Source organism: Pinus tabuliformis, chromosome 9 (genome assembly GCF_031772625.1).
Source record: "Pinus tabuliformis cultivar Carrire ecotype Pingquan chromosome 9, CPIR1, whole genome shotgun sequence".
Taxonomy (NCBI): Eukaryota; Viridiplantae; Streptophyta; class Pinopsida; order Pinales; family Pinaceae; genus Pinus; species Pinus tabuliformis.
In genome coordinates, this window is record NC_142307.1 from 310,204,900 (window position 1) to 310,228,990 (window position 24,091).

Genomic DNA, 24,091 nt, shown 5'->3' on the forward strand with positions numbered 1-24,091 from the left:
GTGGATAATGGGACCAGTTTCCCAATCTAAGGGTGTGTGTGTGTGTGCAGAGTTGGATGATGCTGATCTAAGAGTTCTAATCTAAGCTACTTTAATCTAATTCTATGATATTGTAATCTAATGAAAACAACACATCTAATCTATGCTAACCTGGGATGTATTTCTTCTATTATGCGATCTAAAGAGATTTCAAACAATAACTGGTAATAAAGATCATTCAACTATAATGGAAATCAATCAAGATGAACCATTTTGCATAAAAAGTTAGGCAAAACAGTTGTAAACAGCATATCGCATAATAAGTTATTAATATATCAAACATAAATAAATGACTCCACCGTACAAAAGTGCCAAATGGTAACTCACACATTCATGCAATAACATATAAACAACTAAAAACTGTATATCACTTTAAGAATATAAGTAGAAATGGCCAAGAGATAAAAGTACCATTTATGACTGGTCCTACTCATATGCTTCAAGTAACAATGATTTATCTCTCCTTGTTCTAATATCTACCAAGAGTACAGAAGTGCAACATCAGTAGCAGATATCAAATGCAAACATTAATAAACCTCGATCCATCCATTCATCAAAACTCCTCTGAGGGTGTAGAAGTGCATGTTCTGAGGACAAGTTTTTGACAAATTTCTGGACCCTTCTCTAAATGCATGAGAAGGGTTTAAATACTGCTAACTAAATAACTTAATTACATAAATTTCGGATACGATTTAAATGACCGCCCTTTATCTAAGTAAACTTATTTCTAAAAATTGAATCTAATTTCTAACTATTTCTGCATTTGCTCCTTAATGCTGTGAGCATGCAACATTTTCCTGGGACGAGTCGGTTGGTCATCTTCTGCTTTTGTTTGAGCTACGAAAATATAAATGGCAAGCACTGGCACCTATTTTTAGTAAACTAGAAGATATTTTTGAGAATCATCTTCTGGTTGGGCGAATTTACTGCATGTATGCTTGGTAACAACCCAGATTCTTCTTAAACTGCCTCTGCTTTTGCTATCACGGCTTCCGGACTCGTGGATGACTAATCAAGTTAGGGACTTTGCTTTCTGAAAAATTTTCTTAGCGATGCGCTATTAGCGCTAGGCGCTAGTCGCACATCAAAAATGGCCTCCGTTCTTTGATCCCGGCCTTTCTGGTGCGTTTTCCGCCTTTAGCGCTTTTTCCTTTACCGGGCATGAGCTTCAGAATTTTGTAAAAATGCTGCTTTGTGAGTTTTTTTACCTTGAATGTCGAATCGCCTATTGATATCAGCATCTGTTTAGTAACACTCTGAAATCTACGTTTCTGTTGCATGCAGCATCCGTGTATGAGGGCATCTCTTCTCTGTTCTCCAAGCATTGACGCTTTCCCTCTTTTCTTAGAAGTTTCCTGCACATTGCTTCATGTTGTTCCCTGTTTTTTATTCCTACAGCTCACGCAAAGGAAAAGAGTAATGATAATAAATTTTGACATGAAAGCTTTAAGCTCTACGAATGTATAAAATCATGACACCCACAGTGAGCTGACTCTTCGAAAAACACAAAACTGTCCTTCATGAATACTTTGGCATACATTCATTAATCTTCTTTAAGGCACACACCCAATTTTTGGTTTAGGGACATCTTTTCTTAAATGTTGAGCCGAGGAGAATTTGCAATGGGTGATTTCTGCGACTCGTATCGCAGATCGCATTTATCGCAGATCATAGATCGCTTTTATCGTAGCATCGCGGCATCGCAGATCGCAGATCGCTGCAATTTGTCAAGTTATTCGTGTGTTGTTTATGCGACGTTGCGATATGCGATGTCGCATATTGGCCATCGGAGATTTCTTAAGATTCTCATTTATGGGTGCTTCTTAATTTATGCGATGCGGTGAATTTTGCGCCGCTTCTTCGCAGTTGTTTTAATGTGCTCATAAAGAAATGCTTCACTCTTCTCCGTGTGATGTATTTTTTAGGAGTATAATACAAAAAAAGAATTATAAAATCTTTTTGGATTTTTTTACTAAGGGTCCCCACTTCTTTAGCGTTATTGCTAATACTAAAGAAGTAGGGGGGTTGTTGGTGGTCACAACAATGGCGATTCACTTGGAAGAACCAGTTATCTCTGCTTTTCTATTGAATTCTTTAAACTTCCAAAACAGAAAATTTTTCGTAAATCTAAACTTTGTTATGGAAAGATAGAGTACATTATGCCTTATTCTATCTATGATATTTTGTTTCAACCTCTTTCTATTCTAATTGCTTGCTTCCTCAGTCTTGTCCTTGTATCTACTTCAGCCATTACTTGGTCATGTAAAGATAAAATAAAGTCTTCTCTGTGTGCTAGCCTTAAAATATGCTCGTTTGCCGTAGGTAGAGCCTCTGCTACCAGCAGGCGTCCATAGCCTGGACAGGGTTACCTGTTACCCACAATGATCCTTTATCCTGTTTTAAGGTTATTTACAACCCTCAAAGAAAAATCCATTTTGACACTTTTTCCTTTTTTATTCTTAAAGAACAATGTCTTGGTTTGGTAGCCAAATTATGACACAGTCATTCACTTGATTTACACTTTTGTTGAACAAGCTGGCTCGAGATGAGACCCCTTGTCTTTTGATTTCAATAATCTTGAGTCATTGCCCTGTTTTGATGGACAATGTTTGGAAAAGTCGGCAAAGTTATAATATATGTGATCATGATAAGCCGGCTCGTGATGAGACCTCTTATTCTTTGAGATATAGTGTTTCTTGGATTGTCCCTCTAAATGCTGCGATTTTCTTTAACAGAGGGGATATCATTGTTTTCCTTAAGAAAGATCTGGACGACAATAATAGAGTTTGAAAACAGCAGTTTTATAGAGAATCTTTATTTTGTTATTGATACCTTTCATTGTTCTTATATAAAACAATTCCTTCGCTAAAGGTTGCCTTCATCAAATTTTTTGAAGTTGAAACTAATATCATATCTAGGCTAAAGTTTTTTAACTGTATTTGTCAATAATAAAGATCAAATTTTCAAAAATTTTCTATTTATACAAGTGAAAAGCTCAAAATCTGAAAGAGAATTGGTGTCTTTTCGCGAATACCGATAGTAACCATTAACAACCGGTTTTATTATGAAAAAGGGAAAAAATAAAAGACAAAACTATTCTACAAAATAGAAGAATAATATTCTATGGAAAATATATTTTAATGATTTTACCATTAACAGGCAAAGAATCCCTTCTACCTGCTAGATCCTGTAAGACAAACATTGATGGACCTATGACTTCAACAATCTGAAAAGGACCAAGCCACATCTTTTGAAATTTTGTATGTTTTCCCTTTCTTCATGAGCCTTATCCCATTTTAAAACTAAATCTCCCATCTGAAAAAAATTTCTGGTCATTTTGTTTGAATCGAAAGAGGATTTTATTAGCACTTGATGATGAGCATGGGTTCTCTTAGCTTATTCTCGTTGCTCTTCTAATTTGATTATTTCCATTTATCTTAGTTGTATGGAGGAAGTAGGTACTTCATCAATGTATTGTATTAAAGACAAGGAGGGAATGACTAAGTGAGTTGGAAGAACCGCTTCTTTCCCATAAACTAAATTAAAGGGGGAAGTGCCGATCGAAGCTTTTTTTATTATTCTATCTGCCCATAAAGCATTTACCAAAGCTTTATGCCAATTCTTTTGGTTCTGGTCAACTGTTCTTTTAATAATCCTGATTAGATTTTTATTTGTTGACTCAGCTAAACCATTACCTTGCGGATAGTAATTGGCCGAATATTTTAGTTTGAATCCTCTTTTAAGTGCAAACTCAGTCATTGCATTTCCAGAAAAGTATGATGCATTATCAAGCATTAAAGCCGTTGGCAATCCAAACCTAGTGATTATAAATTGATCTATGAATTCGATAATATTTTCAGAATTAGCTGTCTTGAGAGGAACTGCCTCTACCCATTTAATAAAATAATCTATTGCCGTGAGGATGTATCTATGCTACTTATAAGAGTGAGGAACAATCTCACCTATTATGTCCAAGCCCCACTGGCTGAATGGTTGCTCGATGTTTACCGGTTGTAGTGGCAGGGACGGCTTCTTTTTTCTTCCAGCAGTAGTTTGGCAGACTTGACATTTCCTTACGTAACTCTGTGAATCTTTGAACAACGTAGGCCAGTAATATCTTGCACGTAAAATTTTATGTGCAGTAGCATCTCCAGCATAGTGTCCGCCTGCTGGTCCATCGTGGAGTTCCTGCAAAACTTTTTCGGCTTCAGTTTTTTCAAGACATCTAAGAAGAACAGAATCATAATTCTTTCTAAAAATAATATCATTTATGAGCTGATATTGTTTAGCTTTCAATCTCAGAGCTCTTTTCTTAGTGTGATCCAGGTGTGATGGAGCATACCCATTCTTAAGATAATAAATGATATCATCATACAATGATTCTGCATCGTTTAGGCTTACCTCATACATTTGTACCTCTTCGGATGAAATTTCAGGGATTTGCGATGCTCCAGCCAACATCTTACAGAAGCCTTGACCTCTTACAATGTTCGCTGGTCTAATCTCAAGATCGTATTCCTATAAAGCAGTGATCCAATTTGCTCTTTTCTCGCCCATATCCTTCTGTACTAGAAGATTTCTTACCGCTGGAAACGGTACTATGATCTTAATATGGGTTTTGAGTAAGAAAGGTCTGAAATATTTGACTGCTTTGAAAACAGCATATGCCTGTTTCTCTACGTCTGAATAATTGAGTTTAACACCTTGTAAATTTGAGCTAAAAAATGCAATTGGAGCTTCTGTTTTTTCTTGATTTTCTTGGGTTAGAATCGCAGCATATGATTTCTCTGAGGCAAATGTGTATAAAACAAAAGATTCTGAAAAATTCGGGGTTGCTAAAGATGGAGCATTAATAATAGCTTGTTTGATCAGGTTGAATGCTTCATGTTCATCTTGACCCCATTTGAAAGTTGAATTCTTTTTAATCATGGTTTGCAAAGGAGACACAATTCATGAAAAATCTGGTACAAATCTCTTTACAAAATTGATTTGACAAAGGAAAGATTGCATGGCTTTTTTATTATGAGGTAGGGATATTTCAGAGATTTCTTTGATTCTGTCAGGATCAACGTGAATGCCGGATTTTGACACTAGGAATCCTAGCAGTTTTCCTTCACTTAATGCGAAAAAAGATTTCTTTGGGTTAAGTGAAATCCCATACCTTAAACATCCTTGAAAAATTTGTTTTAAATCTCTGAGATGGTCGCTTCGCTTCTTGGAATACACTGTTATATCATCCAAATAAATCACTACAGATTTGTTGACTAAACCCTTAAATGCGATGTCCATGGCTCTTTGAAATGTAGCGCCGGCATTAATCAAACCAAATGGCATCTTCCGATATGCGTATGTGCCCCATTTAGTTCGTAATGTGGTTTTCAACTGATCATTGGGATGCACCAGCACTTGATTATATCCTGAAAATCCATCCAAGAAAGACATCAGTTCTAAGCCTACTACAGCCTGTAATATCTGTTCCATAGGTGGAAGAGGAAAATTGTCTTTTTGACAGGCTTTGTTAAGATTCCGAAAATCGATACAGATTCTAATATCTCTATTTTTCTTTCTAACAGGTACCATATTGGAGACCCATTTGGAATGTCTGACAGGGAAAATTATTCTGGCTTCTAATAACTTATTTAGAGCAGTTTTCATCTAATTTTCTAAATTGGGGTGGATCTTTCTCAGTTTCTGTTGGACAGGTTTTTCATTGTCAATCATAGGAATAGTGTGCTGAATGATAGAAGTGTCATACATCTTAAGCTCATCGTAATTCCAGGAAAAAACATTTTTATATTGTCTCAAAAGACGAATATATGCTAGTTTTTCTTTAGGGGCCAGGCCTATGCCTAGATTAACGTTTTGTGGTTTATCATCGGTTCCTAGGTTTACTAACTCGTAGTTCAGAGTTGAACTGTAGAGCTTTGAATTGGTAGACCTTTTAAACCGATTTTTCAAATCGTACAAGTCTTCTAACTTAACCCCCGATTTAGGTATAGCATTATTAGTGCTATTTTGTTGTGTTTGTCGATCGTGATGGTCTTCGTCAATTATCTAATTGGAGTAGGATCCTTCAGAAGTGAGGAAATTTACAATATCAGGATTGTCATTGAATACTCTCCAATTTGTAATGTTGTCAGGGATGGATGGCCTAAAGATTAATTCTATTGAGAATCTATCTGGACTAAAATCTTCGGAGGGAATAAGCCTAGAGGCTACGTTAGCCAAAAGGTCTGCGCTCGCGTTTTGGAATCTCGGGATTGAAGAAATATTAAATGCTATGAAATGCTCAGTCAGATCTTGTACTAAAGATTGATAGTGTTTTAAATGACCTAATACGCAATGTATAGTGTTACGTACCTGTTTGACGATAATCTCAGAGTCTCCAAAGACCTGAAGATACTTGACGTTTAACCCGATTGCTTTGTATAGGCCTTGCACCAAGGCCTCATGTTCTGCTGTATTGTTTGTGCAATTGAATTCGAGTCTACATGTAAGCATGGTCTTGTTTCCTTCTGGACTAATCAGAACACATCCTGCTCCTGCTCCTTCGTTAGATTTAGAGCCATCGAAATATAATTTCCAGAACAAAGATGTATTTACAAGTTCATCTACAAAATTAACACACATTGAATTATCAGTTTGGGAAAAATTTTCGACTTTGGACAAAACTGAATTTTCTAAGTAAGGTGATGGGTGAGCATTGAAATTACCGAGAAAAGAATCTATCGATTAATTGCCTATGATACTGTTGTTATACGATACTGCTTCATTTTCTCCCTCCAATTCCATTACTATGTACTTCTGGTGTAACTCTCGTTCAACCTTTATCTGGTTCGGTTTATCCTTATAGGGTAACCACATGTGCGACCAGTCGGTTGCAAAGTATCCGTGGAGTTTCTCGGACCAATCCCTGCTAAGAATTAATCCATAGAATTCTGGGATATCGGCCACTAGAATGTCAATAACCTGACATACCTTCGGGTTAGATGACAATATTATGCTTACTTGATTAATTTCACCAATCACTTCGACTTGAGATCGATCAAGCTGAACTATACGCACTGCGGATTTTTGTGGTTGAACATTTAGCTTAGCACATATTGATCTGGGTAAAATATTCGAAGAAGCACCGGAATCTACCAAACAATTCTGCAAATTTTTGTTGAAAATCTCGTAAGTGAGAAGAAACGGGGGAGTGTGAGATCTTGATCTTCCTCCAATTAAGGCAATATAATTTGGATCAATCTTATTGATCACGTTAGTTGGAGGTCTTCCCATGTTATGTGAAGCTTGAGAGAGTACAGTGGCAGGCAAAGGTACAATAGGCACAGCATGTAATTCTTTCATCATTATCTTCTGTTGATGCTTCAATTTGCTCAATTCATAAAGGGTAATATTAGCCCTAGTCTTTTTCATGTCATCAACAATATTGTACTCCATTTCATCCGACACTATCAGTGTTTTTGATGGAGTTGTTTGATCTGCTTGGACTGGGCTAGATTGAGTCGTTTTAGTTGTTGTTTTCTTTGTTGCGACTTTATCTTTTGTTGTAGGGCTTGCGCCTTTCTGCTTAGGGGTAGTTTGGGGAGGATCAAGCTGATTTTTGCTTCGTGTGCTAACCGAAAATACTTCTTGATCTTCTTCTTGTGGGAGAATGAAATCCCACATTCCTTGTAATTCCACAACTTCTTCGTCATCGGTTTGCCCTTCAGTGGCACTTTCTTCTTCTTCCTCTTCCTCAGTTTCAACATTGGAGATGACATTGGGTGGTTTTGCATCCATTGAAGAACCTCTTTTAAAAGCTCTGTAGGGCTTTTTTAAAGAAGTTTCTGCTACTTGTTTTTTTATGTCAATCATCTCATTAGACATGGTCTTTAATACTTTCTGCAATCCTTCCAAATTGAAAGGGTCTTTTGTTTGTTTCTTCTTGGAGTCTTCCTTGAAGGTGACTTTTTTAGACTTTCGTTGCTCTATCGCGGATCTCTTTTCCAGGGCTATTACGCGTTTCTCTACCGCTATCGCCTCTGTCACGTTTTCAACTAAGGTTGTTTTATTTGCTCTATCCACGAAGATTGCTATGTTTGATGGTAAAGCAGTAATATACCATTCACATCGTACTTCTTTGCTGGGTTGGGAAGCAGTAGGAATTTTGTTGAGAATCTTATTGAACCGTAAATTGAAATCTTTGACAAGTTCTTTAGCTTGGGCCTTAAGATTGGATAGGTCATTGATTAATGTTGCTGTTGATCTGTCATCACCAAACTTGATAAGGAATTGATTGTGGAAGATATCCAAACTTGTGATAGACCTGAAAGGTAATGAAAAGTACCATGACCCCGCTGTTCCTTGCAGTGTATAGGGAAAAAGCCGAACAACAACATCTTCGTTAGTAACTCCGTTGAGATTGATAGAAAGCATGAAATTGTTTATGTGTTCTTCTGCTAGCATGCCTGCTTCTGGATTGAATTTAGGCAGCCATTTCTCAGGATGGGCCGGTATTGGGCTCAAGGGTGCAGGCATCAAGACTACCCCAGGGTTGTTCCATGGAGATTGGGCCATCGTTGAGCTGCTAGTAGAGAAAAGTGCAGGAGATGATCTCTCTGGTTGGGAAGATGAGGATAATATGATCGTGGATGATTGAAGAGGGATTTTGGTAGACGGATGGATGATGGTTTGGAATGGAGGTGTGGGTGGTTGACTTCACAGTGAGGTAGTTGAAATGGGCGATGTAGACGAAAGAGTCACACTGGCAGACTCTTGTGGTGATTTCCACGCTCTTTTCCTGGTGGGAAGAGGCAACTCAGTTGGCTGGATGCCAAATTTTTCACTTTTCAGTCTGGTTAGGGGATGAGCAGGATTGTACTGCGAAGTCACACTGCTTTGAGATTTATCAGACCTCTGAGGAGAAATGGAAAATCCCTGAAGTTTTTGAATCAGAGATTCGACTCCAAGAGGTTTAATGGTAAATTGGTCTGAAATATCAGGGTGTGTAGCAGCGATTGATACTCGAGCGACTTCCGACTCTGGATTTAAATATACTAGAGAAGTCAGGGGAGATGATAAGGGCGATTTACTCTCAGAATGGTATTTAGATTTTGATTCAAGTGCCATTCATAGTTCAGGCCCTCCTTCTAGCACCAAATATGTTGAGGTCCCGAAAATCGGGTCGAAAACAAGGGGGATACCCACTTGGTCCGGACCTTGGTTGGCAGCTCCTTATCCGTTTGGTATAGCGGGTCCAACTGGGGATAATGGGACCAGTTTCCCAATCTAAGGGTGTGTGTGTGTGCAGAGTTGGATGATGCTGATCTAAGAGTTCTAATCTAAGCTACTTTAATCTAATTCTATGATATTGTAATCTAATAAAAACAGCACATCTAATCTATGCTAACCCGGGATGTATTTCTTCTATTATGCGATCTAAAGATATTTCAAACAATAACTGGTAATAAAGATCATTCAGCTATCATAAGAATGGAAATCAATCAAGATGAACCACTTTGCATAAAAATTTAGGCAAAACAGTTGTAAACAACATATCACATAATAAGTTATTAATATATCAAACATAAATAAATGACTCCACCGTACAAAAGTGCCAAATGGTAACTCACACATTCATGCAATAACATATAAACAACTAAAAACTGTATATCACTTTAAGAATATAAGCAGAAATGGCCAAGAGATAAAAGTACCATTTATGACTGGTCCTACTCATAAGCTTCAAGTAACAATGATTTATCTCTCCTTGTTCTAATATCTAGCAAGAGTACAGAAGTGCAACATCAGTAGCAGATATCAAATGCAAACATTAATAAACCTCGATCCATCCATTCATCAAAACCTCCTCTGAGGGTGCAGAAGTGCATGTTCTGAGGACAAGTTTTTGACAAATTTATGGACCCTTCTCTAAATGCATGAGAAGGGTTTAAATACTGCTAACTAAATAACTTAATTACATAAATTTCGGATACGTTTTAAATGACCGCCCTTTATCTAAGAAAACTTATTTCTAAAAATTGAATATAATTTCTAACTATTTCTACATTTGCTCCTTAGTGCTGTGAGCATGCAACATTTGCCTGGGAAGAGTCGGTTGGTCGTCTTTTGCTTTTGTTTGAGCTACGAAAATAGAAATGGAAAGCGCTGGCACCTCTTTTTAGTAAAATAGAAGATATTTTTGAGAATCATCTTCTGGTTGGGCGAATTTACTGCATGTATGCTTGGTAACAACCCAGATTCTTCTTAAACTGCCTCTGCTTTTGCTATCTCGGCTTCCGGACTCGTGGATGACTAAGCAAGTTAGGGACTTTTCTTTTTGAACAATTTTCTTAGCGATGCATGATTAGCGCTAGGCGCTAATCACACATCAAAAACTACCTCCGTTCTTTGATCCGGGCCTTTCAGGTGCGTTTTCCACCTTTAGCGCTTTTTCTTTTACTCAGCATGAGCTTTAGAATTTTGTAAACATGCTACTTTTGTGAGTTTTTTGACCTTCAGTGTCGAATCGCCTATTGATATCAGCATCTGTTCAGTAACACTCTGAAATCTGTGTTTTTGTTGCATGCAGCATCCATGTATGAGGGCATCTCTTCTCTGTTCTCCGAGCATTGACGCTTTCCCTCTTTTCTTAGAAGTTTCCTGCACATTGCTTCATGTTGTTCCCTATTTTTTATTCCTGCAGTTCACGCAAAGGAAAAGAGTAATGATAATAAATTTTGACATGAAAGCTTTAATCTCTACGAATGTATAAAATCATGACACCCAAAGTGAACTGACTCTTCGAAAAACACAAAATTGTCCTTCATGAATACTTTGGCGTACATTCATTAGTCTTCTTTAAGGCGCGCACCCAATTTTTGGTTTAGGGACAACTTTTCTTAAATGCTGAGCCGAGGAGAATTTGCGATGGGTGATTTCTGCGACTCGTATCACAGCATCGCAAGATCGCAGATCACATTTATCACAGATCGCATTTATCGCAGATCGCAAGATCGCAAATTGCAAGATCACAGATCGCTTTTATCGCTGCATCGCGGCATCGCAGATCGCAGATCGCTACAATTTGTCAAGTTATTCGTGTGTTGTTTATGCGATGTCGCATATCGGCCATCGGAGATTTCTTAAGATTCTCATTTATGGGTGCTTCTTAATGTATGCGATGCGGTGAATTTCACGCTGCTTCTTCGCAGTTGTTTTAATGTGCTCATAAAGAAATGCTTCACTCTTCTCCGTGTGATGTATTTTTGAGGAGTATAATACAAAAAAAAATTATAAAATCTTTTTGGATTTTTTTACTAAGGGTCCCCACTTCTTTAGCGTTATTGCTAATACTAAAGAAGTAGGGGGGTCGTTGGTGGTCACAACACAATAATAATATAAAGCCACAAAAATAACAATAGAGGGATTCTATGGGGCACAGTAATAACAATATGGGGGCAATAGGGGCACAAAAATATAAATAAGGGGTATAACTACAATAGTAATGGGGTAATCACTAGTATTATGGGGACCCAACATACGCTCTTCAAACCTTTTCATAAACCGCTCTTCAAACCTTTTCATAAGCTCATCATTTTTAAAACTTACCTCTATCAATAAAGTACCAATAAGTAGTGGATACTCAATGTCAAAGTCCATTCAATGGAAGACATTTGTCCTCAAATGATTTCATTCATTTCAACTGTTGGAGCTATAAAAACAATCTTTTGACCCAAATTTACTTATGAAATGTATCCGTTATCATCACACGGTTTGCATATTATGTTATCATGATTATACTTCTGCAAATCAGTACTGCTCCTCTGTATTCATGATTTGAATGCGCCTTCTGGCTCTGAAAACAAACTTACGCCCCCTGATTGAAGACTCTATTCTCTGCATTATCATCATAGCAATTGGATCTTGTGACGTTAAGCAAAATGAAGGTCGGTTGTTGAGTTGTTATTTTATAAAACTCTGAGTTCATAAAGTTAGTTACGAAGTTAATGTTTAGACTCTGAATTTCTTAAAGAGGGCTGAGATAGTAGGTGCTATAAAGGGAGAAAATATAGTAGACAGGATTATCCAGAGTTTTATTACTTCTGCCCAGAATTTGAGGACGTTAACCAGGTTAGCCCAGGCATTGAAGAAGTAAGCTCAGAATTTGAGGACATTAACCAGGTCAGCTCAGGCATTGAAGAAGTAAGCTCAGAGAATTGAGGACGTTAACCAGGTCAGCTCATTGGAACGCAGGAAAAGAGGTAACAATTTGAAAACCCTAGTTGAATTTTTGAGCATAAAAAAAGGGTTAGAACAGAGATTTTTAAAATGACCAATAGAGTAGAGCCCAAAAAATTTGATAGTTCAAAATATCATGAAGACCGTGTCAAGATTTTAAGGGAAAAACACTAGGTATCTTTTCTAGAGAAATTTGATGGAAATAATGAAGAGGTTACGAAGAAATTTTCATTTTCCTTCAATGGAGAGAAAGCTTTAATAGGAAATTTCTATTTTAGAATTTCAGAGGATACAATAGCACAAACATTGAAATCAGTCCAGAAGGGGAAAAATATTTCAAAACCAAGCAATTTAGAGAAAAGTCATGGACTCAGTTTATGTGTAGGTCAAGGGTTTTCTCTGTCAATTGGAAAAAGGGTGTTCCTAAAGTTGGTTAATTCACCCATGGGATGAGATGGTATACATTATTCAAAAATTTGTTACATGTGAAGGACGTTACAGTATAGTATACCTATATCACATAAAAATTATGTTGCACTTAAAAGTTCAATGCACTATCAGTTTGCCCTATTTCCTCTTACAAATCTTGACTAAAATTTCGAAGACCATTCAGAAACAAAAAGGTAATGAAGATAGGATTTTGTATCATTTTGGTTTGATCAAAATTCTAATTGAATTTGAGTTGCAGAGGAGAGGAAAAACATGGAAAGAATTTTTAATTGACAATCAAATCAAAATTTAAGAAGATGAATAGGAAAAGCAAGAAAGCATAGAGTTTATGATTGATATTGATGAGAAAATCCCCGAGCTTAAGTCAAGCAATGTTCCTCAACCCAGAAGTAGTGTAAAGACAAGAAGGATGAGGCAAGAAACTGCCAAGAAAATTGAAAAAGATAAAATCTTCACTACCTATAAGAGAAGATAAAGGAGAATAAAAAGGAATCAGACACAAGATGATCAATCAGAGCCGAATGAAAATTCACCAATGGAAATTGAAAGCAGTGCTAACTCACAGCCAGGACAGGAAGCAGAAATGGAAACTGAGAGTAACAAGGAAGAAAGGAAAGAGCCAGCACCTACAAACAAGAAACAGAGAAGGTTAGAGAAATAGATTGAAGAGCTAAAATAGGAATTGATGGAAGCAAACATGCCAGAGAAGGTCATAAAGAAGGAAAATGAAATGTTGAGAGCTCAGAGCAAGAAGATTTAGCAGGAAAATGAGAAACTGAAGAACAAAGTGAATGAACTTGAAATTGATCAAACTGAAATATGCAAATGGGCGACAAAATGGTACACTCAGAAAAAAGTTCTCAAAGAAAAATATAAGAATATGAAACATGAGTACCAAGTTTAGAAGAATGTAGATGTATTGCTACAAGCAGCAGAGGCACAAGCAGAAATAGAATATAAAGGGAGCACATCAGGATTAGCATGAGGACATGCTAAATTATTGAGTTTGGGGTAGATGTTGGTACTATTTTATTGCTATTCTTTTCTTCTAAAAATCCATCATTTATCTACCATTTTATTCCATAAATGCCTCATAGTCCATTGAAATTGATTAATAAAGCATTATAATTGTTATTTTACATTAAATTTAATTTATGGGTTTTTGTGTTAAAAATTGGAATTTTTCAACAAAATTACGAGATGTAATGACTTCCTGTAATTGGCTTATGTTGTGACATGTGGCATGGAAGGAAAATTGAAATAGAAGATAAGGACATGATCTAGGATGTACATACATGGTGGAAAATCTATTTAGCATCGAATTTGAAGCTCATGAATACATGGTCAATGCTGGTCAAACCCAACCTATTCAGCAGAAAAATCTAAAGTTACAATGAATGTACTTGATCTTTTGCTTAAGATTAGGGACCCTAAACTGATTTCGATTTGTTTTAGAAATCAGTTAGGATTAGGAAGAACGAAAATAGCCTTTTTGGTTGTAAATTTTAATAAATAGGAGGATTTTGATTATTGTGAAAAAAAAATGCTAGTGAAGACATTGAAAGAGCAGACTTAAGACTGTAAGTGTATTCCAGAACTCTGTTTTTAATGTAATCTACTCTCAGAACTTAATCAAAGGCAGAATTTTATCAATTATGGTGTTTATGAGTTAACTTTCTTATCACTTGAAGTTTTTCAAAGTGTGCCATCAAAGCGTGGAAGGGCCCCTACGTGAGGATTGGTACACTTTCTTTTTTGTTTCATAGAATTTAGTATTCAGATTTGAATAGCGTTTTACTTCATTTCATTGCCTGTGAGTTTATCAATTTAATTAGAAGTTCTTGTGATTGATATTTTATGATTCATAGTAGTAGCTTGAAAGTTCAATTGCAAAATTATTGAACAAGTCCTTGTAAAAGGTTTAATTGAACATTGAATTTCAAAATATTTCTATGAACTCTGTTTTCATGAATTTGATTTTTAGTATGTTTAGTGTGTTATTTTGAAAGAGTTTTTGTGAATTATATCCTTGTAAGAGGATTGAGAACTCAGATTAGTAACACTCTGTTTTTAGAACATTTAATTAAACTTGATGATATAAGTGTTTAAATTGTGAAAGGAAACATACTTCAATCTCTTGTAAAAGAGTGTTGTAGCCTATCACACTAGACACTTAGATAGATTAGATCCTTTTAGGTCTATAGAATTTAGACATGTGCCTCTAAGTTTACCTACCTTGGTTGACATTAAATTTAGTCTAATCTATAACCTTGGATTGGTCTCTACATAATCATAACTAGCCTAAAAACATATTAACTAAAACAAAGCTAAATTTTAAAGGGATAGCCCTCTCTGGGCATCAGGAAGGTTAGGTCCTAATCTCCAAAAGCGGTTTGTGGTTACGTTTGGTTTTTCTTTATTTTTACTTCAAAAGAATTATTAGATTGATAACATAATCTACCACCACGGCATCCACCGTCGCGACTCCATCCTTCATAGCGGCTTTGCATTATTCCCTTACATCTAGCGGGGTTGAAGGTTGTGTCTTTATCTCCAACTCTGTTATCTTTAGGTTCAAATCAAACTAAACTCCATCCACTTCTGTCTTGGTGTCATGCATGCCTACAACTAGCTTTCTGATCTTCACCTCCAATGGTGCTTCCTCTCGAATATGCAATTCTAGCACCGTTCTACATTCTTCTGCCACCGCAGCCACAAGTTGGGCATTTTGTGCCTGTTTTTTCTCTTTTTCCTATAATGCATCTTACTTCTCATCGAACATATGTTCATTTATCACTCTATATTCACTTATGAGGCCTAGTGCATGCTCCTCCTACGCCTGAAACTCTACTGTCACACCTGCCTGTAGCGTGTGAAGGTACTCATTTGGGAGTGCGGCTAGCTTGAGGCTGATGTTCTTGAAAGAATTCATGATGGCCTTTTCATCAACTACTTCAATGCTCAAGGATCCATTTGGTAGCGTAACTGCCTGAAGATCCAATGATTGAACCATCTTTGCTACTTGAGTGGTCCCCCGTGCCAAACTTGTTGATGCAGTGCCGATCTACCTTGCACCTACCTGGATCCTATTCGTCTAAATCTGCAGCTTGTGCAAATCCTTCTCAATGGTGCTAAATGTCTATTGTTACTGCAATTCGTACTATTGCAATAGTTCTGTCGTGGTATCACACACCTTATCACCTATCTCGTCTAGCTCGCTATCTGTTATAGTAATTGGATCTAGTGACGACTTGGTCAATTTCGATTTCTTGCATGGCCCTTCCTTTCCTTGTTCTTTATATCTTTTGATCTGGAAGGGAGTGCTTTTCTCCTCCTGACCACTGCCACTCTACTCTGACTTCTCCTCCTCCTCTTTTTGGGGCGAAGGAGACTTATCACTGTGCTCAGAATCGCACTCTTCTTGTTCGGCCTGCTACTTTGGAGTGCGCTCCACTTCCACCCAAGCCTTCTCCTCAGCCTCTTTTCTCTACTTCTCGGCCAACTGCTAGACCTTCTGCTTGGCCATTTCCTTCTTCTTCTTCTTCGTGGATTTGCTAGTACCTATGGCCAAATCGGATCGAGAATGCCAATTTGTCGGCCAACGCTTGATGACCTCTTGAATAACGTCGTCTGTAGCAAGGTAAGGTAGGTCAACCCATTTTTGCTACGGATCCTTCCGTGCCTAGATGTATACACAGTGGAAGTCAGCTTTAAACTCTGCATACCTTGAAAGTTGTTCAAACATGGTTGGTGACAACTGTGGCTTCTGGTTGATGGCCATGCGAATGCTTGCCTCCATCAGCACCTAGAGGACTTTGGTCTCTGTGACATGTGTGACATCCTTTTTTGCCTATAGGGATGCAAACTGTGCAGCCTCCAACAAATCTTTCTTCATGGGAGGAAATTGATTGTCCTCCAGCAAATCCGAAGCGATGAGCACAATGGAGAGCAAAGACCACGAATAGTGGAATGTTTTACTCTTGTCCTACACCTCTTGATAGTTCGTGAGGAACTCACTACAAAGGTAGGGTGCCTAGTTTAACTGTACACCCTGTGTGCACTTTGCAGCCAAATAAATCGCTAACGCTGGAACCTCATCTGCATGGCATTTTCTCATAATCTTTCTAGCAAGGATTTGCGTGGAAATCTTTACCACAGGTTCAGTGATAGAAGTGATAAAGTACCTGCACAGCTTCTTCACGAGCTTGAATTTTTCCTTCATTTTCTCTACAAGTTCACGCTCACTCGTCTTTCTGCCAAACTCCTTGGCTGGATTCAACCCTAAGTGTGGCAACAGTGTGATCTGATGGATCAAAATATCAGTAATGGGGACTGGCACGCTCAACCATAAACAGATGTCATGCACCAAGGTCAACTACTGCTTAATAACAATCAAGTTGATGTTGGAGCAGTGGTAGTGGGGCACCCACAATAGGTTTAGCAACCCCAACTAGTTCACTTTGCAAATCCACTCTACAAGCTCCAACACGGTGACACTAGATTCTTTGTAAAAGACCCTCTTCATATAGGTGTTTGTAACAAGGTGGGGGAACCTCTCATGGTCTGACAAATCCCAGTCCTCCATCTTCAAATGTGGGATCCATGCCAAGCGCGGACCTTCAAATGGAAAGCTATCTAGCTACAGGGATCTGTGGAGCATGAACTTCTCTGCATCTGGATCTTTGGTTATTTTTTAATTTTCCATTATGCAGACGGATATAATCCAGAAACTTAGATATAGGATCCACCCCGTCGATATCTATGTCCTTCACGCCCTCTTCGACCCCCAGATCCACCACTTTCCCCTTATCTTTTGCGCTCAGTTTTTCTTTCTTCTGAGCTTGGGTAGCAGCATGCTTCCTTGGTGACTCGTGCACCGACACGGGCTTCTTATGTTTGTCCTTCTTAGGTTTGGGGGCCTCTCTCACCAGTGTGGGTTTCAACCTAAGAGATCTTGACGTCGTAGGCATAATAGTTGGAGCCTCCATGCTCATCACCTCTAAAGTAGCTCCTTAAGAGGCAACAACTCCTCCAGTACTAGTAGTCTCTCCTAGTCTAGAAATCATGTTGAGAATAAACCACTAGGTATCCTCAGGTAACTTGTCAAATACAGAAATAGCAATTAGATCAATGAAAACCTGAGGATTCATAAACAATCGACAACTCAACACAGAAATTCTAAGAATTCAAAGTGTTTTTCATTGGATGGCCATGCGTATTTCATAGGTAAATACAAATTCAAATTTGACCATTCCACCAAAATCCACCCATAAATTTTGAATTGGCAGTAGATTGCCAAAGATTTCACTCTTAAATATAGCCTTCAATGTTGCCCCCTACCCCTTTTAATTGTATCCTAACTGTCAAATCATGAACATTGACTGTAACGGTCACTTTTTGGCTATGCTACACAGTCTCTCCTCCTATAGCATAGCTCCCTTTGTGCTTCTTCTGGTATTGTGCCATCATCCTATTTCGCGCAGCTCCCTGTCGCGCAACACTACAAACTGGGCAATGTAGTTTATTATCTCACACCTCCTTGCAACTACCTAGAGTGCTAAGATTGTTCTACCATAATGTAGTTATTGGGCCAGATCCCTGGTGTATGGCTTCAATCAACTTCCATTTACCCTTCCTAGAAATGGATCTCCATTCAAATTCATGAGCTGAACTGCTCCACCATATGTAATCTCTTTGATAACATATGGTCCTAGCCATGCATTTGAAAATTCCCTTGAAACTTATCAAACTTATTGTCATATAATAAAACCAAATCATTTACCTTGAAGGTGTGCAATTTGACGTGCTGACGTGCGAAGCTTTTTCGCGTTCCTCCTGAACTTGCTTATGGAATCCAGCAAAAATCCTTTCTTCCTTAAGCTCTATTAGCTATGTGAGCCTTTCTTCTAAGGCTCCACGGTCTACCATTCCTTTGAAAGCTACTATGTGTAGAATAGGCACAATGTACTACATGGGCATCACAACTTCTATGCCATAGACCAACCTAAAAGTTGTCTGAATAGTAAGCTTCTTACAAGTAGTTCTGTAAGCCCATAACATTATTGGTATGCGCATGTCCCAATCATTCCACTGTGCTGCAAACCTTTGTCAGCGCATTCTCCAATATCTTATTAAAATCTTCAACTGTTCCATTGGCCTGAGGATGATATGGCGTACTTCCGATGATAAACCTAGAACTCTTATGTCAGTGAGCTGATTGTTTCACTAAGGAAATGTGTATCATGGTCACTCATCAGTACCTTCAAGCAATCAAATGTGGTCAACACATGTTCAAATAAAAATTTTGCTATTGTTTCCCTTGTACAGTCCTTCACAAGTTGTGCCTCCGCCCATCTGGTCAAATATTTGGTCACAATGATGATATACCGCACACCCGTCTTCATGCCTGAAGGCTGAATCGTCATAAAAAATCAATTTCTCATTTCTCAAATGGCTACAATGACACCAGAAAATTCAGAGGTATCTCATCCCTCTGTGATGGCCTTCCCATTCTCTGACATGCGTCACATTCCCTACAATATGCTTTAGAATCCTTATGTAGCGTCAGCCACCACAACCCAGCACGTAAAATCTTCTGTGTTGTTGCTTTTCGTGCATAATGCCCTCCCACAGCTCCTCCATGAGATTTAGCAAGCATACTAGTTTTCTCAAAATTAGTCACATAATGTCGAATTTTTTCATTTGATCTCATTTTATACAAATGTCATGCAATAACTGAAAAGTCTGTCATGCGTACCACCAATTCCTTCTTCTGATGACTAATGTATCCCTCTAGAGCCATTCCTATAGTCAGGAAGTGGATAATTCCTGCAAAATGATTATTTGTTATGTGCACCATGAAGAGCTATGACTTAGGAAACCCTTCCTCCAAATTGGTAGGCTCCCCTCCTATTTCAATGCACAACAGATGGTATGGCCCTGCATTCAATTGCCCTAGCTTCACAATTACCTGGAAATCATACTTCTAAAACAACAGCATCCATCTACATATTTTCCCCCCCAACACAAGCTTATTAACTAGATATTTCAATGTAGAATGGTCTATGTACATCTTGAAATGTCCACCTAGAAGGTAATTCCTAAACTTTTGGAGCGCGTACACCATAGCCAACCCTTCATGCTCTGTCATCGAATAATTATTTTCCACCTTAGACAATGTCCTACTCGCAAACGCTATAGGGTGATCCAACTCTCCTTCACTATCCTGTGTTAGCACTGCTCCTAGTGCAATACATGAAGCATCCACATGCACATGAAATTCCTTCTTCCAATTTGGGAAGACTAGGATCAGCGCGGTGACCATTTTCTCCTTCAATACCTATAGACTCTGCTGACATTCTTCATCCCAACAGAATGTAGCATCCTTCTTTAGTAGCTTATCCATAGGCGTGGTGATCTGAGCATAACTCTTGATGAACTTCCAATAGTACACAGTATGGCCCAGTGTTGCATGCAGCGGTTTGACACTCGGCACTTCCAAATTGACTATAACCATGATCTTAGCAGGGCCCACCATTAATCCTTTCTTGCGCACCACATGACCCAGCAAAATTCCAAAGGGGATGCAAAATAAGCATTTTCTCAAGTTTAGCGCGATCTGATACGTTCGGCATGTATCCAACATCAAGCGCAAACTAGCTACATGGAACTTTACTAGTCCAAACACTGTCCAATCATAAAAATATACCTCCAAAAATTTGTGAACGAACTCTTTGAATACCGAAATGACTGTGCATGGGAAGATCGTCAACACATTCTTAAGTCCAAAAGGAATTACTGTATACTGGAAACATCCCCACTCCGTCATGAAGGTAATCTTGCTCCTGTCTTCTAGCATGATCTTAATATGATGGTATCCAAAGAACCCATCAGTGAATGAATATGCTTCTTGTGCTCCAACATTATCGAGTACTTCATCTATGAATGGTGTGGGAAAAGGGTCATGAACACAAGCATCACTAAGCTTCCTGAGATCTACGCAAATTCGTATTTCCCTTTTCTGCTTCTTTTCTTGAACTACCATTGGCCTCACCCAATCAGACTCCTCCACTGGTTCAATAATACCTACCTAAAGCATCTTATCTAAATCTAAGCATATATTTTCATTATACTTGGAATTAAGGTGATATGGCATCTTCTTAATTGGCTTTGCATCTTGCTTCAAGGTAATATTCATTACACCTAGGTCTCCTATGATACCCTTCAGGTCTGAAGATTTGGTAGGAAACAAATCTTGATATTCTTATAGAAACTCAACAACCTTATCTACTGTTGCATCATCCGAGTAGTACCCAATTTTCGCAAACTTCAGCTCTGCTTCTGTGCCAATGTTTACTTGCCTAGTTTTCAGTGGTGCGGTGATATCCAAATTCTCTATCTATGGTCCATTAACTTCATGGTGGCCTTCTACCTCTAGGATATTAATTTTCCTTGGATTCTCATCTTCTTCTTCGATAGTCACATTATAGCACTCCAGCGCATGGCGCAGCTGGGTGCTCCAATATGGTTTAATCAATTCCAAAGGATCCTGTGGTATTCTAAAGATCATTTCCTTGGCCTCCTACAACGCCTCGTCAATGCATTCGAAGCCATCCTTAAACCTGAATGTCATAAAAAATCCCTCTCTTAAAATATCCCTTTGCGGTGCCGTGGCGAAGCTTTGTTTACAAGTACTAATTCATAGGAATGATGTCCAAAGTGTGACAGAAAATATGCACCCATTCCAGGTGTGGCTTTGTTCCATAAACCTTAGTCCATTTTTCCAAATGATCACGTGGATCACTCCTCCCATCATACTTTTCAACTAGTCGAACTTTTGGGTGACCAAATCACAATATCATCATTCTTCTATACTCATGCCATTCATTAAGATTTTCCTTATGCGTACCCCACGACCATGTGGGCATTGCACACAACACCAAATCTAGTCCTTGGAAGCGATGCTTCTCAGGAACTTCCCTTTAAAATACACCCAAAAATTTATCTACATCAGTTAGACCATCATAATATGGAAAATTTCTTACCTAGGATGAAACACGGTGTAACGATTTAGTCATCGTATTATAACACAGCGTAGATACTTCGTGCCAACTATTCTACCAGTGTTCCAACTCCTCATCTGAATATAATGTAGAGGGACTTTCACGGTCCCATGAAATGTTTCCATCAGCTGTTGGATTAACCCAATATTGGTCTCGCACTATTATCTTATAGATCTATTCCAAATCATCATCTCTTTCCTCATAATCTCGGACCTGTTCAGTGTAGCGCAGTCCTTTTGCAGGGTCCAAAGGTACTACAACGTGGAGCGATTTCCTCCTAAATGACATTGCCTTCTTCTTCAAATTGATGACCCCATTCATATCGATAGCCCAATCAATTCAAAGGAGTGTGGGGTATGGATTGTTGTCATCAACAATTTCTATCACTTCAAAATTGGCCAATGTGCTTGCACCTTCTATATCTACTATCACTCCATGCAATCTCCCCACAGGAATAACCTTCTATTGATTTTCCATTCTCAATTGAATCAGAGACCACTGCAATGTAGGTCTCCGATTCTTTCTCATGTCTACTTAGGCAAAACATTCGCATCTAACCCCAAATCCAAAATAACTTGATCCATCTCATTGTCTTCTATTTACGTAGTGAGCCTCATCTCGTGCCCTATTCTTGTCTTGTGTTTTCCTATCTTTCTGACTGTATGGTGCCCTTTAGGAGAAATTTCTTTATGAGCACACTTGTTTATTAGTTCTTGTAATCCTTTCACAACCTTGCTATCATGCAACAACTTCATACAAGTCTCCAAAAAGGTGGTAAGCATAGAGGGGTAAACTTCTCCAGATAAATTATCCTAACTTCCTGAGGTAGAGGCCTCAGTGAAGCTCTTCTTCACTTCCATGAATGTTTCCCTCACACTGTAGATCAAACCCAACCTCTTTTTCTAGAGCCTTGTGAACCCACTCACTTTCTTTAGGTCGCTTCCATTTATCATCACCAATCATCATCCTGCTTTGTAGCACAATATTCACCTTGGGATCCTCTTGACAGGGCTTGGCCCTCATCATCTATAAATTTTGGGTAGGTTGTTGAGGTTGCGCCTTCTTCTCATGCATCTTAGCTATCAATGTACGGCATTCTTTTATCATGTGGTCAAACTGAGAATAATATTAGCATGACGAAGATGTCTATCTCGTACACTTCGTGTGTAGTGTCCTGGCACTCTGGAATTATAGAAAATAACTTGTCCCCGACCTGTGCCAAGTCCTCCTCCTCCTCGGCCTCATCTACAACCTTGATATCCTCCATGCACTCCCCCAGTGCCTTGATCTAGAGGCCATTTTTTTTTTTGCATTTGATATGTGGGTGTTATTTCCATCATCAATTCATGGCTACGGCAGTTACGTTCATCGTGGTCCACTGATTTACAAAAATTGTAGAATAATTGTTGCAGTGTTTGCAGAAATTATGGCAGCAGGTGGCAAATTTATGTTACATGTTTTCCTGCTACTTGATAGATAGCGCACCATAGCACGGTCCCTATACTTGGTCCTACTTAAGCTTCCTGCCTCAGAGGCATGGGCCCTACTCTTGCCATATAATTCATGAAAACAAGGCAATGATCCTTATCATGCCCTTGGTTTTTACACTTGAGGCACCAAACTTCTTCGTGCACCTCTGGCCGAGCTGCTTTCTCCTTTTTCAAAATCTAAAATTCCGAACAAAGGTTCTGCAAATCCGCATGAATCTGTTGAACTCCCAACGTGGGATCCTATATAGGTGTCTCATGTAATCTCATTGTGATATCGAGCGCTTCTGCCTGAGTTCCTATCTTTTGTTGTGACAAAGCAATATATAAGTGAGGTAAGAGTGTGGCTATAAACCAATCACGATGTTGAATCTCTGTGAGATTCACATTGGCTTCATGGATTCCACACTTCAGCTTCTTTTCTAGCTCCGAGGGTGTTTCACTGACCCTCATTGTGATTTCCTTAAAACCTACTACCAATTATGTTTCAGACTTAGGTATTCTGAACTCCTTGTTCAACGCAGTCTGAGTATCCACTAACGATGCCAATGGATTATCAGTGCAGTACTTAATGTACCATGTCAACGTGCGATCTTGTAGAGTAGTAAAAAACTACACTTTCTTCATATGATCATATGTAATATTTTGTGTTGTCCACACAACCTTTGCAACGAACCAAAACTGGTTAGCATCCTCATTTCTCAAGCCCTTGAAAATGGGAAAATTCATCATATTTGACATGTTGAACAACAGTGGAGGTGGTGGCGGTGTGGGAAAAGGTGTATGTTGTGGAGGTGAAGGTGGAGGTGGTGTGGGTAGATGAGGTAT